This window comes from Schistocerca cancellata, chromosome 1 (assembly GCF_023864275.1).
Source record: "Schistocerca cancellata isolate TAMUIC-IGC-003103 chromosome 1, iqSchCanc2.1, whole genome shotgun sequence".
NCBI lineage: Eukaryota > Metazoa > Arthropoda > Insecta > Orthoptera > Acrididae > Schistocerca > Schistocerca cancellata.
The window spans coordinates 480,666,786-480,685,167 of record NC_064626.1 but is presented as its reverse complement, the minus strand read 5'-3'; the positions used below and the strand labels follow the sequence as shown (position 1 = coordinate 480,685,167).

The 18,382-nt window shown below is 53.5% G+C and overlaps 36 non-coding genes across 36 annotated transcripts; all 36 read left to right on the top strand.

Annotated features, from left to right (window-relative positions):
- The first annotated feature begins 378 nt into the window (after nucleotides 1-378).
- Trnae-cuc (transfer RNA glutamic acid (anticodon CUC)) lies at nucleotides 379-450 on the top strand. Its single transcript has one exon. It is a non-coding gene; the product is annotated as a tRNA-Glu (tRNA).
- Nucleotides 451-825: 375 nt separating this feature from the next.
- Nucleotides 826-897, top strand: Trnah-gug (transfer RNA histidin (anticodon GUG)). Its single transcript has one exon. It is a non-coding gene; the product is annotated as a tRNA-His (tRNA).
- Nucleotides 898-1,364: 467 nt separating this feature from the next.
- Nucleotides 1,365-1,446, top strand: Trnal-uag (transfer RNA leucine (anticodon UAG)). Its single transcript has one exon. It is a non-coding gene; the product is annotated as a tRNA-Leu (tRNA).
- Nucleotides 1,447-1,890: 444 nt separating this feature from the next.
- Nucleotides 1,891-1,962, top strand: Trnae-cuc (transfer RNA glutamic acid (anticodon CUC)). Its single transcript has one exon. It is a non-coding gene; the product is annotated as a tRNA-Glu (tRNA).
- A 375-nt stretch (nucleotides 1,963-2,337) lies between these two features.
- Trnah-gug (transfer RNA histidin (anticodon GUG)) lies at nucleotides 2,338-2,409 on the top strand. Its single transcript has one exon. It is a non-coding gene; the product is annotated as a tRNA-His (tRNA).
- A 468-nt stretch (nucleotides 2,410-2,877) lies between these two features.
- Nucleotides 2,878-2,959, top strand: Trnal-uag (transfer RNA leucine (anticodon UAG)). Its single transcript has one exon. It is a non-coding gene; the product is annotated as a tRNA-Leu (tRNA).
- A 444-nt stretch (nucleotides 2,960-3,403) lies between these two features.
- Trnae-cuc (transfer RNA glutamic acid (anticodon CUC)) lies at nucleotides 3,404-3,475 on the top strand. Its single transcript has one exon. It is a non-coding gene; the product is annotated as a tRNA-Glu (tRNA).
- A 375-nt stretch (nucleotides 3,476-3,850) lies between these two features.
- On the top strand, nucleotides 3,851-3,922 carry Trnah-gug (transfer RNA histidin (anticodon GUG)). Its single transcript has one exon. It is a non-coding gene; the product is annotated as a tRNA-His (tRNA).
- A 468-nt stretch (nucleotides 3,923-4,390) lies between these two features.
- Nucleotides 4,391-4,472, top strand: Trnal-uag (transfer RNA leucine (anticodon UAG)). The gene has a single exon. It is a non-coding gene; the product is annotated as a tRNA-Leu (tRNA).
- A 444-nt stretch (nucleotides 4,473-4,916) lies between these two features.
- On the top strand, nucleotides 4,917-4,988 carry Trnae-cuc (transfer RNA glutamic acid (anticodon CUC)). Its single transcript has one exon. It is a non-coding gene; the product is annotated as a tRNA-Glu (tRNA).
- Nucleotides 4,989-5,363: 375 nt separating this feature from the next.
- Trnah-gug (transfer RNA histidin (anticodon GUG)) lies at nucleotides 5,364-5,435 on the top strand. Its single transcript has one exon. It is a non-coding gene; the product is annotated as a tRNA-His (tRNA).
- A 468-nt stretch (nucleotides 5,436-5,903) lies between these two features.
- On the top strand, nucleotides 5,904-5,985 carry Trnal-uag (transfer RNA leucine (anticodon UAG)). Its single transcript has one exon. It is a non-coding gene; the product is annotated as a tRNA-Leu (tRNA).
- Nucleotides 5,986-6,429: 444 nt separating this feature from the next.
- Nucleotides 6,430-6,501, top strand: Trnae-cuc (transfer RNA glutamic acid (anticodon CUC)). Its single transcript has one exon. It is a non-coding gene; the product is annotated as a tRNA-Glu (tRNA).
- A 375-nt stretch (nucleotides 6,502-6,876) lies between these two features.
- Nucleotides 6,877-6,948, top strand: Trnah-gug (transfer RNA histidin (anticodon GUG)). The gene has a single exon. It is a non-coding gene; the product is annotated as a tRNA-His (tRNA).
- Nucleotides 6,949-7,415: 467 nt separating this feature from the next.
- Trnal-uag (transfer RNA leucine (anticodon UAG)) lies at nucleotides 7,416-7,497 on the top strand. Its single transcript has one exon. It is a non-coding gene; the product is annotated as a tRNA-Leu (tRNA).
- A 444-nt stretch (nucleotides 7,498-7,941) lies between these two features.
- On the top strand, nucleotides 7,942-8,013 carry Trnae-cuc (transfer RNA glutamic acid (anticodon CUC)). Its single transcript has one exon. It is a non-coding gene; the product is annotated as a tRNA-Glu (tRNA).
- Nucleotides 8,014-8,388: 375 nt separating this feature from the next.
- Trnah-gug (transfer RNA histidin (anticodon GUG)) lies at nucleotides 8,389-8,460 on the top strand. The gene has a single exon. It is a non-coding gene; the product is annotated as a tRNA-His (tRNA).
- A 467-nt stretch (nucleotides 8,461-8,927) lies between these two features.
- On the top strand, nucleotides 8,928-9,009 carry Trnal-uag (transfer RNA leucine (anticodon UAG)). The gene has a single exon. It is a non-coding gene; the product is annotated as a tRNA-Leu (tRNA).
- A 444-nt stretch (nucleotides 9,010-9,453) lies between these two features.
- On the top strand, nucleotides 9,454-9,525 carry Trnae-cuc (transfer RNA glutamic acid (anticodon CUC)). The gene has a single exon. It is a non-coding gene; the product is annotated as a tRNA-Glu (tRNA).
- Nucleotides 9,526-9,900: 375 nt separating this feature from the next.
- Nucleotides 9,901-9,972, top strand: Trnah-gug (transfer RNA histidin (anticodon GUG)). Its single transcript has one exon. It is a non-coding gene; the product is annotated as a tRNA-His (tRNA).
- Nucleotides 9,973-10,440: 468 nt separating this feature from the next.
- Trnal-uag (transfer RNA leucine (anticodon UAG)) lies at nucleotides 10,441-10,522 on the top strand. The gene has a single exon. It is a non-coding gene; the product is annotated as a tRNA-Leu (tRNA).
- Nucleotides 10,523-10,966: 444 nt separating this feature from the next.
- Trnae-cuc (transfer RNA glutamic acid (anticodon CUC)) lies at nucleotides 10,967-11,038 on the top strand. Its single transcript has one exon. It is a non-coding gene; the product is annotated as a tRNA-Glu (tRNA).
- Nucleotides 11,039-11,413: 375 nt separating this feature from the next.
- Trnah-gug (transfer RNA histidin (anticodon GUG)) lies at nucleotides 11,414-11,485 on the top strand. Its single transcript has one exon. It is a non-coding gene; the product is annotated as a tRNA-His (tRNA).
- A 468-nt stretch (nucleotides 11,486-11,953) lies between these two features.
- Nucleotides 11,954-12,035, top strand: Trnal-uag (transfer RNA leucine (anticodon UAG)). Its single transcript has one exon. It is a non-coding gene; the product is annotated as a tRNA-Leu (tRNA).
- Nucleotides 12,036-12,479: 444 nt separating this feature from the next.
- On the top strand, nucleotides 12,480-12,551 carry Trnae-cuc (transfer RNA glutamic acid (anticodon CUC)). Its single transcript has one exon. It is a non-coding gene; the product is annotated as a tRNA-Glu (tRNA).
- A 375-nt stretch (nucleotides 12,552-12,926) lies between these two features.
- Trnah-gug (transfer RNA histidin (anticodon GUG)) lies at nucleotides 12,927-12,998 on the top strand. Its single transcript has one exon. It is a non-coding gene; the product is annotated as a tRNA-His (tRNA).
- A 467-nt stretch (nucleotides 12,999-13,465) lies between these two features.
- Nucleotides 13,466-13,547, top strand: Trnal-uag (transfer RNA leucine (anticodon UAG)). Its single transcript has one exon. It is a non-coding gene; the product is annotated as a tRNA-Leu (tRNA).
- A 444-nt stretch (nucleotides 13,548-13,991) lies between these two features.
- Trnae-cuc (transfer RNA glutamic acid (anticodon CUC)) lies at nucleotides 13,992-14,063 on the top strand. Its single transcript has one exon. It is a non-coding gene; the product is annotated as a tRNA-Glu (tRNA).
- A 375-nt stretch (nucleotides 14,064-14,438) lies between these two features.
- Trnah-gug (transfer RNA histidin (anticodon GUG)) lies at nucleotides 14,439-14,510 on the top strand. The gene has a single exon. It is a non-coding gene; the product is annotated as a tRNA-His (tRNA).
- A 468-nt stretch (nucleotides 14,511-14,978) lies between these two features.
- Trnal-uag (transfer RNA leucine (anticodon UAG)) lies at nucleotides 14,979-15,060 on the top strand. The gene has a single exon. It is a non-coding gene; the product is annotated as a tRNA-Leu (tRNA).
- A 444-nt stretch (nucleotides 15,061-15,504) lies between these two features.
- Nucleotides 15,505-15,576, top strand: Trnae-cuc (transfer RNA glutamic acid (anticodon CUC)). The gene has a single exon. It is a non-coding gene; the product is annotated as a tRNA-Glu (tRNA).
- Nucleotides 15,577-15,951: 375 nt separating this feature from the next.
- Trnah-gug (transfer RNA histidin (anticodon GUG)) lies at nucleotides 15,952-16,023 on the top strand. The gene has a single exon. It is a non-coding gene; the product is annotated as a tRNA-His (tRNA).
- A 468-nt stretch (nucleotides 16,024-16,491) lies between these two features.
- Nucleotides 16,492-16,573, top strand: Trnal-uag (transfer RNA leucine (anticodon UAG)). The gene has a single exon. It is a non-coding gene; the product is annotated as a tRNA-Leu (tRNA).
- A 444-nt stretch (nucleotides 16,574-17,017) lies between these two features.
- Trnae-cuc (transfer RNA glutamic acid (anticodon CUC)) lies at nucleotides 17,018-17,089 on the top strand. Its single transcript has one exon. It is a non-coding gene; the product is annotated as a tRNA-Glu (tRNA).
- Nucleotides 17,090-17,464: 375 nt separating this feature from the next.
- Trnah-gug (transfer RNA histidin (anticodon GUG)) lies at nucleotides 17,465-17,536 on the top strand. The gene has a single exon. It is a non-coding gene; the product is annotated as a tRNA-His (tRNA).
- A 468-nt stretch (nucleotides 17,537-18,004) lies between these two features.
- Nucleotides 18,005-18,086, top strand: Trnal-uag (transfer RNA leucine (anticodon UAG)). Its single transcript has one exon. It is a non-coding gene; the product is annotated as a tRNA-Leu (tRNA).
- Nucleotides 18,087-18,382: the final 296 nt, after the last annotated feature.

The window sequence follows — 18,382 nt, the reverse complement described above, 5'->3', positions numbered from 1 at the left end:
GCGCGTGTTGCGTAGGTAGCGTGGCCGAGCGGTCTGAGGCGCTGGTTTCAGGCACCAGTCTCTTCGGAGGCGTGGGTTCCAATCCCACTGCTGCCAAACGTGTAATGTTTCCTGCATCGAAGTCACATGCACTCATTGCCCGCAAAGGAAACAGCACAACAAGGCGTGAGCGTCTGCTTCGTGAATTGTCGTAGAACAGTACGTGGTGCAACGGCAGGATTTGTAGGCGCCTTTTGCTCTCATCACTGCTGGCGTTCGTCTCCACGATATGCGTCCAGAGCATGCCGTTCTATAGCGTGCGAGAGTGGATTTTTTACAGTTGTCGTCAGTTAATCGTGGGTGGTTGCTGCGTTCGCTGGAGGAGCACTGGCGCCGTCATCCGGTGTAGTCTAGTGGCTAGGATACCTGGCTCTCACCCAGGAGGCCCGGGTTCGAATCCCGGTACCGGAAATGCGCGTTTTTGTTGCTCCTCTTATGCGACTTGTCTCGACTTTGCTCGACTGACGCTACGCTGACGCGTGCAGAAAGCCACGTTAAGTACGATTCGTGGCAACACCTGACGGCGAGAGAGATGCTGCGTCTGTCCACTTGTTATCGAGTCACATGTCTGTAGTCAAGAGGCTTGGAGGACTGCAAGACATTGCCACGGAGGTGAATGCAGCTAACCACTGTAGTTAGTGTCCCGACAGCGCAGGCACGTTCATTTGTTTGTATACATGTGATGGAGAACGTGTCTGACACTGCTGTGGCGTGACACTGTGGGCTGGGCTTTGCTGTGTACCGCCACTTGCATTCCCGCCAGCTGCTCTGGCGGGCGCCTCCGTGGCCGTGATCGTCTAGTGGTTAGGACATTGCGTTGTGGCCGCAATAACCCAGGTTCGTATCCTGGTCACGGCAATTTTGAAAGTTTTTCCTTGCTGCCGTTGCTTGACGATAGTGCACGAGTACACGAAATCACAGTGCTTTCTTGGTTTTTCACTCGTGTTCCGCAGGCCGCAGTTTGTACTACCACTTCATCACAAGTGTAACCTCCTTGAGCTCACATATGTTTGTTACATGGAGCATTCTAGCTCCGCCCCTGACAGGTACAGCTATGATACTTTAGTGGTTACGGAAAGCCCAGGTTCGAAACCTGGTCACGGCACGAAAACGTCTCTTGATGCTGTCTCCTTAACTACGACAGCTACAGACAAGTGGCGTCGCTACCATATGGCGGGCACGGCATTTTCTTGTTGTGGGTGGCCTAAAGAGACGCTTCCAGTGGGAGAGCAGTGAAAATACATGGCACGGCGATTGCCAAGATACTTCCTTTTCGAAGTGATCTTTGTAGTACAAAGGGAACGTTTTGCCGCCGCTGTTCCAAGGGTAACGTGGCCGAGCGGTCTAAGGCGCTGGTTTTAGGCACCAGTCTCTTCGGAGGCGTGGGTTCGAATCCCACCGTTGCCAATTTTGGCGTCTCATTTTTGTGCCGTTGCTGTGTGTTCTCGTGGAGTAGGACGCAGCTGATGTGACGCGCGTGTTGCGTAGGTAGCGTGGCCGAGCGGTCTGAGGCGCTGGTTTCAGGCACCAGTCTCTTCGGAGGCGTGGGTTCCAATCCCACTGCTGCCAAACGTGTAATGTTTCCTGCATCGAAGTCACATGCACTCATTGCCCGCAAAGGAAACAGCACAACAAGGCGTGAGCGTCTGCTTCGTGAATTGTCGTAGAACAGTACGTGGTGCAACGGCAGGATTTGTAGGCGCCTTTTGCTCTCATCACTGCTGGCGTTCGTCTCCACGATATGCGTCCAGAGCATGCCGTTCTATAGCGTGCGAGAGTGGATTTTTTACAGTTGTCGTCAGTTAATCGTGGGTGGTTGCTGCGTTCGCTGGAGGAGCACTGGCGCCGTCATCCGGTGTAGTCTAGTGGCTAGGATACCTGGCTCTCACCCACGAGGCCCGGGTTCGATTCCCGGTACCGGAAATGCGCGTTTTTGTTGCTCCTCTTATGCGACTTGTCTCGACTTTGCTCGACTGACGCTACGCTGACGCGTGCAGAAAGCCACGTTAAGTACGATTCGTGGCAACACCCGACGGCGAGAGAGATGCTGCGTCTGTCCACTTGTTATCGAGTCACATGTCTGTAGTCAAGAGGCTTGGAGGACTGCAAGACATTGCCACGGAGGTGAATGCAGCTAACCACTGTAGTTAGTGTCCCGACAGCGCAGGCACGTTCATTTGTTTGTATACATGTGATGGAGAACGTGTCTGACACTGCTGTGGCGTGACACTGTGGGCTGGGCTTTGCTGTGTACCGCCACTTGCATTCCCGCCAGCTGCTCTGGCGGGCGCCTCCGTGGCCGTGATCGTCTAGTGGTTAGGACATTGCGTTGTGGCCGCAATAACCCAGGTTCGAATCCTGGTCACGGCAATTTTGAAAGTTTTTCCTTGCTGCCGTTGCATTGACGATAGTGCACGAGTACACGAAATCACAGTGCTTTCTTGGTTTTTCACTCGTGTTCCGCAGGCCGCAGTTTGTACTACCACTTCATCACAAGTGTAACCTCCTTGAGCTCACATATGTTTGTTACATGGAGCATTCTAGCTCCGCCCCTGACAGGTACAGCTATGATACTTTAGTGGTTACGGAAAGCCCAGGTTCGAAACCTGGTCACGGCACGAAAACGTCTCTTGATGCTGTCTCCTTAACTACGACAGCTACAGACAAGTGGCGTCGCTACCATATGGCGGGCACGGCATTTTCTTGTTGTGGGTGGCCTAAAGAGACGCTTCCAGTGGGAGAGCAGTGAAAATACATGGCACGGCGATTGCCAAGATACTTCCTTTTCGAAGTGATCTTTGTAGTACAAAGGGAACGTTTTGCCGCCGCTGTTCCAAGGGTAACGTGGCCGAGCGGTCTAAGGCGCTGGTTTTAGGCACCAGTCTCTTCGGAGGCGTGGGTTCGAATCCCACCGTTGCCAATTTTGGCGTCTCATTTTTGTGCCGTTGCTGTGTGTTCTCGTGGAGTAGGACGCAGCTCATGTGACGCGCGTGTTGCGTAGGTAGCGTGGCCGAGCGGTCTGAGGCGCTGGTTTCAGGCACCAGTCTCTTCGGAGGCGTGGGTTCCAATCCCACTGCTGCCAAACGTGTAATGTTTCCTGCATCGAAGTCACATGCACTCATTGCCCGCAAAGGAAACAGCACAACAAGGCGTGAGCGTCTGCTTCGTGAATTGTCGTAGAACAGTACGTGGTGCAACGGCAGGATTTGTAGGCGCCTTTTGCTCTCATCACTGCTGGCGTTCGTCTCCACGATATGCGTCCAGAGCATGCCGTTCTATAGCGTGCGAGAGTGGATTTTTTACAGTTGTCGTCAGTTAATCGTGGGTGGTTGCTGCGTTCGCTGGAGGAGCACTGGCGCCGTCATCCGGTGTAGTCTAGTGGCTAGGATACCTGGCTCTCACCCAGGAGGCCCGGGTTCGAATCCCGGTACCGGAAATGCGCGTTTTTGTTGCTCCTCTTATGCGACTTGTCTCGACTTTGCTCGACTGACGCTACGCTGACGCGTGCAGAAAGCCACGTTAAGTACGATTCGTGGCAACACCCGACGGCGAGAGAGATGCTGCGTCTGTCCACTTGTTATCGAGTCACATGTCTGTAGTCAAGAGGCTTGGAGGACTGCAAGACATTGCCACGGAGGTGAATGCAGCTAACCACTGTAGTTAGTGTCCCGACAGCGCAGGCACGTTCATTTGTTTGTATACATGTGATGGAGAACGTGTCTGACACTGCTGTGGCGTGACACTGTGGGCTGGGCTTTGCTGTGTACCGCCACTTGCATTCCCGCCAGCTGCTCTGGCGGGCGCCTCCGTGGCCGTGATCGTCTAGTGGTTAGGACATTGCGTTGTGGCCGCAATAACCCAGGTTCGTATCCTGGTCACGGCAATTTTGAAAGTTTTTCCTTGCTGCCGTTGCATTGACGATAGTGCACGAGTACACGAAATCACAGTGCTTTCTTGGTTTTTCACTCGTGTTCCGCAGGCCGCAGTTTGTACTACCACTTCATCACAAGTGTAACCTCCTTGAGCTCACATATGTTTGTTACATGGAGCATTCTAGCTCCGCCCCTGACAGGTACAGCTATGATACTTTAGTGGTTACGGAAAGCCCAGGTTCGAAACCTGGTCACGGCACGAAAACGTCTCTTGATGCTGTCTCCTTAACTACGACAGCTACAGACAAGTGGCGTCGCTACCATATGGCGGGCACGGCATTTTCTTGTTGTGGGTGGCCTAAAGAGACGCTTCCAGTGGGAGAGCAGTGAAAATACATGGCACGGCGATTGCCAAGATACTTCCTTTTCGAAGTGATCTTTGTAGTACAAAGGGAACGTTTTGCCGCCGCTGTTCCAAGGGTAACGTGGCCGAGCGGTCTAAGGCGCTGGTTTTAGGCACCAGTCTCTTCGGAGGCGTGGGTTCGAATCCCACCGTTGCCAATTTTGGCGTCTCATTTTTGTGCCGTTGCTGTGTGTTCTCGTGGAGTAGGACGCAGCTGATGTGACGCGCGTGTTGCGTAGGTAGCGTGGCCGAGCGGTCTGAGGCGCTGGTTTCAGGCACCAGTCTCTTCGGAGGCGTGGGTTCCAATCCCACTGCTGCCAAACGTGTAATGTTTCCTGCATCGAAGTCACATGCACTCATTGCCCGCAAAGGAAACAGCACAACAAAGCGTGAGCGTCTGCTTCGTGAATTGTCGTAGAACAGTACGTGGTGCAACGGCAGGATTTGTAGGCGCCTTTTGCTCTCATCACTGCTGGCGTTCGTCTCCACGATATGCGTCCAGAGCATGCCGTTCTATAGCGTGCGAGAGTGGATTTTTTACAGTTGTCGTCAGTTAATCGTGGGTGGTTGCTGCGTTCGCTGGAGGAGCACTGGCGCCGTCATCCGGTGTAGTCTAGTGGCTAGGATACCTGGCTCTCACCCAGGAGGCCCGAGTTCGAATCCCGGTACCGGAAATGCGCGTTTTTGTTGCTCCTCTTATGCGACTTGTCTCGACTTTGCTCGACTGACGCTACGCTGACGCGTGCAGAAAGCCACGTTAAGTACGATTCGTGGCAACACCCGACGGCGAGAGAGATGCTGCGTCTGTCCACTTGTTATCGAGTCACATGTCTGTAGTCAAGAGGCTTGGAGGACTGCAAGACATTGCCACGGAGGTGAATGCAGCTAACCACTGTAGTTAGTGTCCCGACAGCGCAGGCACGTTCATTTGTTTGTATACATGTGATGGAGAACGTGTCTGACACTGCTGTGGCGTGACACTGTGGGCTGGGCTTTGCTGTGTACCGCCACTTGCATTCCCGCCAGCTGCTCTGGCGGGCGCCTCCGTGGCCGTGATCGTCTAGTGGTTAGGACATTGCGTTGTGGCCGCAATAACCCAGGTTCGTATCCTGGTCACGGCAATTTTGAAAGTTTTTCCTTGCTGCCGTTGCATTGACGATAGTGCACGAGTACACGAAATCACAGTGCTGTCTTGGTTTTTCACTCGTGTTCCGCAGGCCGCAGTTTGTACTACCACTTCATCACAAGTGTAACCTCCTTGAGCTCACATATGTTTGTTACATGGAGCATTCTAGCTCCGCCCCTGACAGGTACAGCTATGATACTTTAGTGGTTACGGAAAGCCCAGGTTCGAAACCTGGTCACGGCACGAAAACGTCTCTTGATGCTGTCTCCTTAACTACGACAGCTACAGACAAGTGGCGTCGCTACCATATGGCGGGCACGGCATTTTCTTGTTGTGGGTGGCCTAAAGAGACGCTTCCAGTGGGAGAGCAGTGAAAATACATGGCACGGCGATTGCCAAGATACTTCCTTTTCGAAGTGATCTTTGTAGTACAAAGGGAACGTTTTGCCGCCGCTGTTCCAAGGGTAACGTGGCCGAGCGGTCTAAGGCGCTGGTTTTAGGCACCAGTCTCTTCGGAGGCGTGGGTTCGAATCCCACCGTTGCCAATTTTGGCGTCTCATTTTTGTGCCGTTGCTGTGTGTTCTCGTGGAGTAGGACGCAGCTCATGTGACGCGCGTGTTGCGTAGGTAGCGTGGCCGAGCGGTCTGAGGCGCTGGTTTCAGGCACCAGTCTCTTCGGAGGCGTGGGTTCCAATCCCACTGCTGCCAAACGTGTAATGTTTCCTGCATCGAAGTCACATGCACTCATTGCCCGCAAAGGAAACAGCACAACAAGGCGTGAGCGTCTGCTTCGTGAATTGTCGTAGAACAGTACGTGGTGCAACGGCAGGATTTGTAGGCGCCTTTTGCTCTCATCACTGCTGGCGTTCGTCTCCACGATATGCGTCCAGAGCATGCCGTTCTATAGCGTGCGAGAGTGGATTTTTTACAGTTGTCGTCAGTTAATCGTGGGTGGTTGCTGCGTTCGCTGGAGGAGCACTGGCGCCGTCATCCGGTGTAGTCTAGTGGCTAGGATACCTGGCTCTCACCCAGGAGGCCCGGGTTCGAATCCCGGTACCGGAAATGCGCGTTTTTGTTGCTCCTCTTATGCGACTTGTCTCGACTTTGCTCGACTGACGCTACGCTGACGCGTGCAGAAAGCCACGTTAAGTACGATTCGTGGCAACACCTGACGGCGAGAGAGATGCTGCGTCTGTCCACTTGTTATCGAGTCACATGTCTGTAGTCAAGAGGCTTGGAGGACTGCAAGACATTGCCACGGAGGTGAATGCAGCTAACCACTGTAGTTAGTGTCCCGACAGCGCAGGCACGTTCATTTGTTTGTATACATGTGATGGAGAACGTGTCTGACACTGCTGTGGCGTGACACTGTGGGCTGGGCTTTGCTGTGTACCGCCACTTGCATTCCCGCCAGCTGCTCTGGCGGGCGCCTCCGTGGCCGTGATCGTCTAGTGGTTAGGACATTGCGTTGTGGCCGCAATAACCCAGGTTCGTATCCTGGTCACGGCAATTTTGAAAGTTTTTCCTTGCTGCCGTTGCTTGACGATAGTGCACGAGTACACGAAATCACAGTGCTTTCTTGGTTTTTCACTCGTGTTCCGCAGGCCGCAGTTTGTACTACCACTTCATCACAAGTGTAACCTCCTTGAGCTCACATATGTTTGTTACATGGAGCATTCTAGCTCCGCCCCTGACAGGTACAGCTATGATACTTTAGTGGTTACGGAAAGCCCAGGTTCGAAACCTGGTCACGGCACGAAAACGTCTCTTGATGCTGTCTCCTTAACTACGACAGCTACAGACAAGTGGCGTCGCTACCATATGGCGGGCACGGCATTTTCTTGTTGTGGGTGGCCTAAAGAGACGCTTCCAGTGGGAGAGCAGTGAAAATACATGGCACGGCGATTGCCAAGATACTTCCTTTTCGAAGTGATCTTTGTAGTACAAAGGGAACGTTTTGCCGCCGCTGTTCCAAGGGTAACGTGGCCGAGCGGTCTAAGGCGCTGGTTTTAGGCACCAGTCTCTTCGGAGGCGTGGGTTCGAATCCCACCGTTGCCAATTTTGGCGTCTCATTTTTGTGCCGTTGCTGTGTGTTCTCGTGGAGTAGGACGCAGCTCATGTGACGCGCGTGTTGCGTAGGTAGCGTGGCCGAGCGGTCTGAGGCGCTGGTTTCAGGCACCAGTCTCTTCGGAGGCGTGGGTTCCAATCCCACTGCTGCCAAACGTGTAATGTTTCCTGCATCGAAGTCACATGCACTCATTGCCCGCAAAGGAAACAGCACAACAAGGCGTGAGCGTCTGCTTCGTGAATTGTCGTAGAACAGTACGTGGTGCAACGGCAGGATTTGTAGGCGCCTTTTGCTCTCATCACTGCTGGCGTTCGTCTCCACGATATGCGTCCAGAGCATGCCGTTCTATAGCGTGCGAGAGTGGATTTTTTACAGTTGTCGTCAGTTAATCGTGGGTGGTTGCTGCGTTCGCTGGAGGAGCACTGGCGCCGTCATCCGGTGTAGTCTAGTGGCTAGGATACCTGGCTCTCACCCAGGAGGCCCGGGTTCGAATCCCGGTACCGGAAATGCGCGTTTTTGTTGCTCCTCTTATGCGACTTGTCTCGACTTTGCTCGACTGACGCTACGCTGACGCGTGCAGAAAGCCACGTTAAGTACGATTCGTGGCAACACCTGACGGCGAGAGAGATGCTGCGTCTGTCCACTTGTTATCGAGTCACATGTCTGTAGTCAAGAGGCTTGGAGGACTGCAAGACATTGCCACGGAGGTGAATGCAGCTAACCACTGTAGTTAGTGTCCCGACAGCGCAGGCACGTTCATTTGTTTGTATACATGTGATGGAGAACGTGTCTGACACTGCTGTGGCGTGACACTGTGGGCTGGGCTTTGCTGTGTACCGCCACTTGCATTCCCGCCAGCTGCTCTGGCGGGCGCCTCCGTGGCCGTGATCGTCTAGTGGTTAGGACATTGCGTTGTGGCCGCAATAACCCAGGTTCGTATCCTGGTCACGGCAATTTTGAAAGTTTTTCCTTGCTGCCGTTGCTTGACGATAGTGCACGAGTACACGAAATCACAGTGCTTTCTTGGTTTTTCACTCGTGTTCCGCAGGCCGCAGTTTGTACTACCACTTCATCACAAGTGTAACCTCCTTGAGCTCACATATGTTTGTTACATGGAGCATTCTAGCTCCGCCCCTGACAGGTACAGCTATGATACTTTAGTGGTTACGGAAAGCCCAGGTTCGAAACCTGGTCACGGCACGAAAACGTCTCTTGATGCTGTCTCCTTAACTACGACAGCTACAGACAAGTGGCGTCGCTACCATATGGCGGGCACGGCATTTTCTTGTTGTGGGTGGCCTAAAGAGACGCTTCCAGTGGGAGAGCAGTGAAAATACATGGCACGGCGATTGCCAAGATACTTCCTTTTCGAAGTGATCTTTGTAGTACAAAGGGAACGTTTTGCCGCCGCTGTTCCAAGGGTAACGTGGCCGAGCGGTCTAAGGCGCTGGTTTTAGGCACCAGTCTCTTCGGAGGCGTGGGTTCGAATCCCACCGTTGCCAATTTTGGCGTCTCATTTTTGTGCCGTTGCTGTGTGTTCTCGTGGAGTAGGACGCAGCTCATGTGACGCGCGTGTTGCGTAGGTAGCGTGGCCGAGCGGTCTGAGGCGCTGGTTTCAGGCACCAGTCTCTTCGGAGGCGTGGGTTCCAATCCCACTGCTGCCAAACGTGTAATGTTTCCTGCATCGAAGTCACATGCACTCATTGCCCGCAAAGGAAACAGCACAACAAGGCGTGAGCGTCTGCTTCGTGAATTGTCGTAGAACAGTACGTGGTGCAACGGCAGGATTTGTAGGCGCCTTTTGCTCTCATCACTGCTGGCGTTCGTCTCCACGATATGCGTCCAGAGCATGCCGTTCTATAGCGTGCGAGAGTGGATTTTTTACAGTTGTCGTCAGTTAATCGTGGGTGGTTGCTGCGTTCGCTGGAGGAGCACTGGCGCCGTCATCCGGTGTAGTCTAGTGGCTAGGATACCTGGCTCTCACCCAGGAGGCCCGGGTTCGAATCCCGGTACCGGAAATGCGCGTTTTTGTTGCTCCTCTTATGCGACTTGTCTCGACTTTGCTCGACTGACGCTACGCTGACGCGTGCAGAAAGCCACGTTAAGTACGATTCGTGGCAACACCCGACGGCGAGAGAGATGCTGCGTCTGTCCACTTGTTATCGAGTCACATGTCTGTAGTCAAGAGGCTTGGAGGACTGCAAGACATTGCCACGGAGGTGAATGCAGCTAACCACTGTAGTTAGTGTCCCGACAGCGCAGGCACGTTCATTTGTTTGTATACATGTGATGGAGAACGTGTCTGACACTGCTGTGGCGTGACACTGTGGGCTGGGCTTTGCTGTGTACCGCCACTTGCATTCCCGCCAGCTGCTCTGGCGGGCGCCTCCGTGGCCGTGATCGTCTAGTGGTTAGGACATTGCGTTGTGGCCGCAATAACCCAGGTTCGTATCCTGGTCACGGCAATTTTGAAAGTTTTTCCTTGCTGCCGTTGCATTGACGATAGTGCACGAGTACACGAAATCACAGTGCTTTCTTGGTTTTTCACTCGTGTTCCGCAGGCCGCAGTTTGTACTACCACTTCATCACAAGTGTAACCTCCTTGAGCTCACATATGTTTGTTACATGGAGCATTCTAGCTCCGCCCCTGACAGGTACAGCTATGATACTTTAGTGGTTACGGAAAGCTCAGGTTCGAAACCTGGTCACGGCACGAAAACGTCTCTTGATGCTGTCTCCTTAACTACGACAGCTACAGACAAGTGGCGTCGCTACCATATGGCGGGCACGGCATTTTCTTGTTGTGGGTGGCCTAAAGAGACGCTTCCAGTGGGAGAGCAGTGAAAATACATGGCACGGCGATTGCCAAGATACTTCCTTTTCGAAGTGATCTTTGTAGTACAAAGGGAACGTTTTGCCGCCGCTGTTCCAAGGGTAACGTGGCCGAGCGGTCTAAGGCGCTGGTTTTAGGCACCAGTCTCTTCGGAGGCGTGGGTTCGAATCCCACCGTTGCCAATTTTGGCGTCTCATTTTTGTGCCGTTGCTGTGTGTTCTCGTGGAGTAGGACGCAGCTCATGTGACGCGCGTGTTGCGTAGGTAGCGTGGCCGAGCGGTCTGAGGCGCTGGTTTCAGGCACCAGTCTCTTCGGAGGCGTGGGTTCCAATCCCACTGCTGCCAAACGTGTAATGTTTCCTGCATCGAAGTCACATGCACTCATTGCCCGCAAAGGAAACAGCACAACAAGGCGTGAGCGTCTGCTTCGTGAATTGTCGTAGAACAGTACGTGGTGCAACGGCAGGATTTGTAGGCGCCTTTTGCTCTCATCACTGCTGGCGTTCGTCTCCACGATATGCGTCCAGAGCATGCCGTTCTATAGCGTGCGAGAGTGGATTTTTTACAGTTGTCGTCAGTTAATCGTGGGTGGTTGCTGCGTTCGCTGGAGGAGCACTGGCGCCGTCATCCGGTGTAGTCTAGTGGCTAGGATACCTGGCTCTCACCCAGGAGGCCCGGGTTCGAATCCCGGTACCGGAAATGCGCGTTTTTGTTGCTCCTCTTATGCGACTTGTCTCGACTTTGCTCGACTGACGCTACGCTGACGCGTGCAGAAAGCCACGTTAAGTACGATTCGTGGCAACACCCGACGGCGAGAGAGATGCTGCGTCTGTCCACTTGTTATCGAGTCACATGTCTGTAGTCAAGAGGCTTGGAGGACTGCAAGACATTGCCACGGAGGTGAATGCAGCTAACCACTGTAGTTAGTGTCCCGACAGCGCAGGCACGTTCATTTGTTTGTATACATGTGATGGAGAACGTGTCTGACACTGCTGTGGCGTGACACTGTGGGCTGGGCTTTGCTGTGTACCGCCACTTGCATTCCCGCCAGCTGCTCTGGCGGGCGCCTCCGTGGCCGTGATCGTCTAGTGGTTAGGACATTGCGTTGTGGCCGCAATAACCCAGGTTCGTATCCTGGTCACGGCAATTTTGAAAGTTTTTCCTTGCTGCCGTTGCATTGACGATAGTGCACGAGTACACGAAATCACAGTGCTTTCTTGGTTTTTCACTCGTGTTCCGCAGGCCGCAGTATGTACTACCACTTCATCACAAGTGTAACCTCCTTGAGCTCACATATGTTTGTTACATGGAGCATTCTAGCTCCGCCCCTGACAGGTACAGCTATGATACTTTAGTGGTTACGGAAAGCCCAGGTTCGAAACCTGGTCACGGCACGAAAACGTCTCTTGATGCTGTCTCCTTAACTACGACAGCTACAGACAAGTGGCGTCGCTACCATATGGCGGGCACGGCATTTTCTTGTTGTGGGTGGCCTAAAGAGACGCTTCCAGTGGGAGAGCAGTGAAAATACATGGCACGGCGATTGCCAAGATACTTCCTTTTCGAAGTGATCTTTGTAGTACAAAGGGAACGTTTTGCCGCCGCTGTTCCAAGGGTAACGTGGCCGAGCGGTCTAAGGCGCTGGTTTTAGGCACCAGTCTCTTCGGAGGCGTGGGTTCGAATCCCACCGTTGCCAATTTTGGCGTCTCATTTTTGTGCCGTTGCTGTGTGTTCTCGTGGAGTAGGACGCAGCTCATGTGACGCGCGTGTTGCGTAGGTAGCGTGGCCGAGCGGTCTGAGGCGCTGGTTTCAGGCACCAGTCTCTTCGGAGGCGTGGGTTCCAATCCCACTGCTGCCAAACGTGTAATGTTTCCTGCATCGAAGTCACATGCACTCATTGCCCGCAAAGGAAACAGCACAACAAGGCGTGAGCGTCTGCTTCGTGAATTGTCGTAGAACAGTACGTGGTGCAACGGCAGGATTTGTAGGCGCCTTTTGCTCTCATCACTGCTGGCGTTCGTCTCCACGATATGCGTCCAGAGCATGCCGTTCTATAGCGTGCGAGAGTGGATTTTTTACAGTTGTCGTCAGTTAATCGTGGGTGGTTGCTGCGTTCGCTGGAGGAGCACTGGCGCCGTCATCCGGTGTAGTCTAGTGGCTAGGATACCTGGCTCTCACCCAGGAGGCCCGGGTTCGAATCCCGGTACCGGAAATGCGCGTTTTTGTTGCTCCTCTTATGCGACTTGTCTCGACTTTGCTCGACTGACGCTACGCTGACGCGTGCAGAAAGCCACGTTAAGTACGATTCGTGGCAACACCTGACGGCGAGAGAGATGCTGCGTCTGTCCACTTGTTATCGAGTCACATGTCTGTAGTCAAGAGGCTTGGAGGACTGCAAGACATTGCCACGGAGGTGAATGCAGCTAACCACTGTAGTTAGTGTCCCGACAGCGCAGGCACGTTCATTTGTTTGTATACATGTGATGGAGAACGTGTCTGACACTGCTGTGGCGTGACACTGTGGGCTGGGCTTTGCTGTGTACCGCCACTTGCATTCCCGCCAGCTGCTCTGGCGGGCGCCTCCGTGGCCGTGATCGTCTAGTGGTTAGGACATTGCGTTGTGGCCGCAATAACCCAGGTTCGTATCCTGGTCACGGCAATTTTGAAAGTTTTTCCTTGCTGCCGTTGCTTGACGATAGTGCACGAGTACACGAAATCACAGTGCTTTCTTGGTTTTTCACTCGTGTTCCGCAGGCCGCAGTTTGTACTACCACTTCATCACAAGTGTAACCTCCTTGAGCTCACATATGTTTGTTACATGGAGCATTCTAGCTCCGCCCCTGACAGGTACAGCTATGATACTTTAGTGGTTACGGAAAGCCCAGGTTCGAAACCTGGTCACGGCACGAAAACGTCTCTTGATGCTGTCTCCTTAACTACGACAGCTACAGACAAGTGGCGTCGCTACCATATGGCGGGCACGGCATTTTCTTGTTGTGGGTGGCCTAAAGAGACGCTTCCAGTGGGAGAGCAGTGAAAATACATGGCACGGCGATTGCCAAGATACTTCCTTTTCGAAGTGATCTTTGTAGTACAAAGGGAACGTTTTGCCGCCGCTGTTCCAAGGGTAACGTGGCCGAGCGGTCTAAGGCGCTGGTTTTAGGCACCAGTCTCTTCGGAGGCGTGGGTTCGAATCCCACCGTTGCCAATTTTGGCGTCTCATTTTTGTGCCGTTGCTGTGTGTTCTCGTGGAGTAGGACGCAGCTGATGTGACGCGCGTGTTGCGTAGGTAGCGTGGCCGAGCGGTCTGAGGCGCTGGTTTCAGGCACCAGTCTCTTCGGAGGCGTGGGTTCCAATCCCACTGCTGCCAAACGTGTAATGTTTCCTGCATCGAAGTCACATGCACTCATTGCCCGCAAAGGAAACAGCACAACAAGGCGTGAGCGTCTGCTTCGTGAATTGTCGTAGAACAGTACGTGGTGCAACGGCAGGATTTGTAGGCGCCTTTTGCTCTCATCACTGCTGGCGTTCGTCTCCACGATATGCGTCCAGAGCATGCCGTTCTATAGCGTGCGAGAGTGGATTTTTTACAGTTGTCGTCAGTTAATCGTGGGTGGTTGCTGCGTTCGCTGGAGGAGCACTGGCGCCGTCATCCGGTGTAGTCTAGTGGCTAGGATACCTGGCTCTCACCCACGAGGCCCGGGTTCGATTCCCGGTACCGGAAATGCGCGTTTTTGTTGCTCCTCTTATGCGACTTGTCTCGACTTTGCTCGACTGACGCTACGCTGACGCGTGCAGAAAGCCACGTTAAGTACGATTCGTGGCAACACCCGACGGCGAGAGAGATGCTGCGTCTGTCCACTTGTTATCGAGTCACATGTCTGTAGTCAAGAGGCTTGGAGGACTGCAAGACATTGCCACGGAGGTGAATGCAGCTAACCACTGTAGTTAGTGTCCCGACAGCGCAGGCACGTTCATTTGTTTGTATACATGTGATGGAGAACGTGTCTGACACTGCTGTGGCGTGACACTGTGGGCTGGGCTTTGCTGTGTACCGCCACTTGCATTCCCGCCAGCTGCTCTGGCGGGCGCCTCCGTGGCCGTGATCGTCTAGTGGTTAGGACATTGCGTTGTGGCCGCAATAACCCAGGTTCGAATCCTGGTCACGGCAATTTTGAAAGTTTTTCCTTGCTGCCGTTGCATTGACGATAGTGCACGAGTACACGAAATCACAGTGCTTTCTTGGTTTTTCACTCGTGTTCCGCAGGCCGCAGTTTGTACTACCACTTCATCACAAGTGTAACCTCCTTGAGCTCACATATGTTTGTTACATGGAGCATTCTAGCTCCGCCCCTGACAGGTACAGCTATGATACTTTAGTGGTTACGGAAAGCCCAGGTTCGAAACCTGGTCACGGCACGAAAACGTCTCTTGATGCTGTCTCCTTAACTACGACAGCTACAGACAAGTGGCGTCGCTACCATATGGCGGGCACGGCATTTTCTTGTTGTGGGTGGCCTAAAGAGACGCTTCCAGTGGGAGAGCAGTGAAAATACATGGCACGGCGATTGCCAAGATACTTCCTTTTCGAAGTGATCTTTGTAGTACAAAGGGAACGTTTTGCCGCCGCTGTTCCAAGGGTAACGTGGCCGAGCGGTCTAAGGCGCTGGTTTTAGGCACCAGTCTCTTCGGAGGCGTGGGTTCGAATCCCACCGTTGCCAATTTTGGCGTCTCATTTTTGTGCCGTTGCTGTGTGTTCTCGTGGAGTAGGACGCAGCTCATGTGACGCGCGTGTTGCGTAGGTAGCGTGGCCGAGCGGTCTGAGGCGCTGGTTTCAGGCACCAGTCTCTTCGGAGGCGTGGGTTCCAATCCCACTGCTGCCAAACGTGTAATGTTTCCTGCATCGAAGTCACATGCACTCATTGCCCGCAAAGGAAACAGCACAACAAGGCGTGAGCGTCTGCTTCGTGAATTGTCGTAGAACAGTACGTGGTGCAACGGCAGGATTTGTAGGCGCCTTTTGCTCTCATCACTGCTGGCGTTCGTCTCCACGATATGCGTCCAGAGCATGCCGTTCTATAGCGTGCGAGAGTGGATTTTTTACAGTTGTCGTCAGTTAATCGTGGGTGGTTGCTGCGTTCGCTGGAGGAGCACTGGCGCCGTCATCCGGTGTAGTCTAGTGGCTAGGATACCTGGCTCTCACCCAGGAGGCCCGGGTTCGAATCCCGGTACCGGAAATGCGCGTTTTTGTTGCTCCTCTTATGCGACTTGTCTCGACTTTGCTCGACTGACGCTACGCTGACGCGTGCAGAAAGCCACGTTAAGTACGATTCGTGGCAACACCCGACGGCGAGAGAGATGCTGCGTCTGTCCACTTGTTATCGAGTCACATGTCTGTAGTCAAGAGGCTTGGAGGACTGCAAGACATTGCCACGGAGGTGAATGCAGCTAACCACTGTAGTTAGTGTCCCGACAGCGCAGGCACGTTCATTTGTTTGTATACATGTGATGGAGAACGTGTCTGACACTGCTGTGGCGTGACACTGTGGGCTGGGCTTTGCTGTGTACCGCCACTTGCATTCCCGCCAGCTGCTCTGGCGGGCGCCTCCGTGGCCGTGATCGTCTAGTGGTTAGGACATTGCGTTGTGGCCGCAATAACCCAGGTTCGTATCCTGGTCACGGCAATTTTGAAAGTTTTTCCTTGCTGCCGTTGCATTGACGATAGTGCACGAGTACACGAAATCACAGTGCTTTCTTGGTTTTTCACTCGTGTTCCGCAGGCCGCAGTTTGTACTACCACTTCATCACAAGTGTAACCTCCTTGAGCTCACATATGTTTGTTACATGGAGCATTCTAGCTCCGCCCCTGACAGGTACAGCTATGATACTTTAGTGGTTACGGAAAGCCCAGGTTCGAAACCTGGTCACGGCACGAAAACGTCTCTTGATGCTGTCTCCTTAACTACGACAGCTACAGACAAGTGGCGTCGCTACCATATGGCGGGCACGGCATTTTCTTGTTGTGGGTGGCCTAAAGAGACGCTTCCAGTGGGAGAGCAGTGAAAATACATGGCACGGCGATTGCCAAGATACTTCCTTTTCGAAGTGATCTTTGTAGTACAAAGGGAACGTTTTGCCGCCGCTGTTCCAAGGGTAACGTGGCCGAGCGGTCTAAGGCGCTGGTTTTAGGCACCAGTCTCTTCGGAGGCGTGGGTTCGAATCCCACCGTTGCCAATTTTGGCGTCTCATTTTTGTGCCGTTGCTGTGTGTTCTCGTGGAGTAGGACGCAGCTGATGTGACGCGCGTGTTGCGTAGGTAGCGTGGCCGAGCGGTCTGAGGCGCTGGTTTCAGGCACCAGTCTCTTCGGAGGCGTGGGTTCCAATCCCACTGCTGCCAAACGTGTAATGTTTCCTGCATCGAAGTCACATGCACTCATTGCCCGCAAAGGAAACAGCACAACAAAGCGTGAGCGTCTGCTTCGTGAATTGTCGTAGAACAGTACGTGGTGCAACGGCAGGATTTGTAGGCGCCTTTTGCTCTCATCACTGCTGGCGTTCGTCTCCACGATATGCGTCCAGAGCATGCCGTTCTATAGCGTGCGAGAGTGGATTTTTTACAGTTGTCGTCAGTTAATCGTGGGTGGTTGCTGCGTTCGCTGGAGGAGCACTGGCGCCGTCATCCGGTGTAGTCTAGTGGCTAGGATACCTGGCTCTCACCCAGGAGGCCCGAGTTCGAATCCCGGTACCGGAAATGCGCGTTTTTGTTGCTCCTCTTATGCGACTTGTCTCGACTTTGCTCGACTGACGCTACGCTGACGCGTGCAGAAAGCCACGTTAAGTACGATTCGTGGCAACACCCGACGGCGAGAGAGATGCTGCGTCTGTCCACTTGTTATCGAGTCACATGTCTGTAGTCAAGAGGCTTGGAGGACTGCAAGACATTGCCACGGAGGTGAATGCAGCTAACCACTGTAGTTAGTGTCCCGACAGCGCAGGCACGTTCATTTGTTTGTATACATGTGATGGAGAACGTGTCTGACACTGCTGTGGCGTGACACTGTGGGCTGGGCTTTGCTGTGTACCGCCACTTGCATTCCCGCCAGCTGCTCTGGCGGGCGCCTCCGTGGCCGTGATCGTCTAGTGGTTAGGACATTGCGTTGTGGCCGCAATAACCCAGGTTCGTATCCTGGTCACGGCAATTTTGAAAGTTTTTCCTTGCTGCCGTTGCATTGACGATAGTGCACGAGTACACGAAATCACAGTGCTGTCTTGGTTTTTCACTCGTGTTCCGCAGGCCGCAGTTTGTACTACCACTTCATCACAAGTGTAACCTCCTTGAGCTCACATATGTTTGTTACATGGAGCATTCTAGCTCCGCCCCTGACAGGTACAGCTATGATACTTTAGTGGTTACGGAAAGCCCAGGTTCGAAACCTGGTCACGGCACGAAAACGTCTCTTGATGCTGTCTCCTTAACTACGACAGCTACAGACAAGTGGCGTCGCTACCATATGGCGGGCACGGCATTTTCTTGTTGTGGGTGGCCTAAAGAGACGCTTCCAGTGGGAGAGCAGTGAAAATACATGGCACGGCGATTGCCAAGATACTTCCTTTTCGAAGTGATCTTTGTAGTACAAAGGGAACGTTTTGCCGCCGCTGTTCCAAGGGTAACGTGGCCGAGCGGTCTAAGGCGCTGGTTTTAGGCACCAGTCTCTTCGGAGGCGTGGGTTCGAATCCCACCGTTGCCAATTTTGGCGTCTCATTTTTGTGCCGTTGCTGTGTGTTCTCGTGGAGTAGGACGCAGCTCATGTGACGCGCGTGTTGCGTAGGTAGCGTGGCCGAGCGGTCTGAGGCGCTGGTTTCAGGCACCAGTCTCTTCGGAGGCGTGGGTTCCAATCCCACTGCTGCCAAACGTGTAATGTTTCCTGCATCGAAGTCACATGCACTCATTGCCCGCAAAGGAAACAGCACAACAAGGCGTGAGCGTCTGCTTCGTGAATTGTCGTAGAACAGTACGTGGTGCAACGGCAGGATTTGTAGGCGC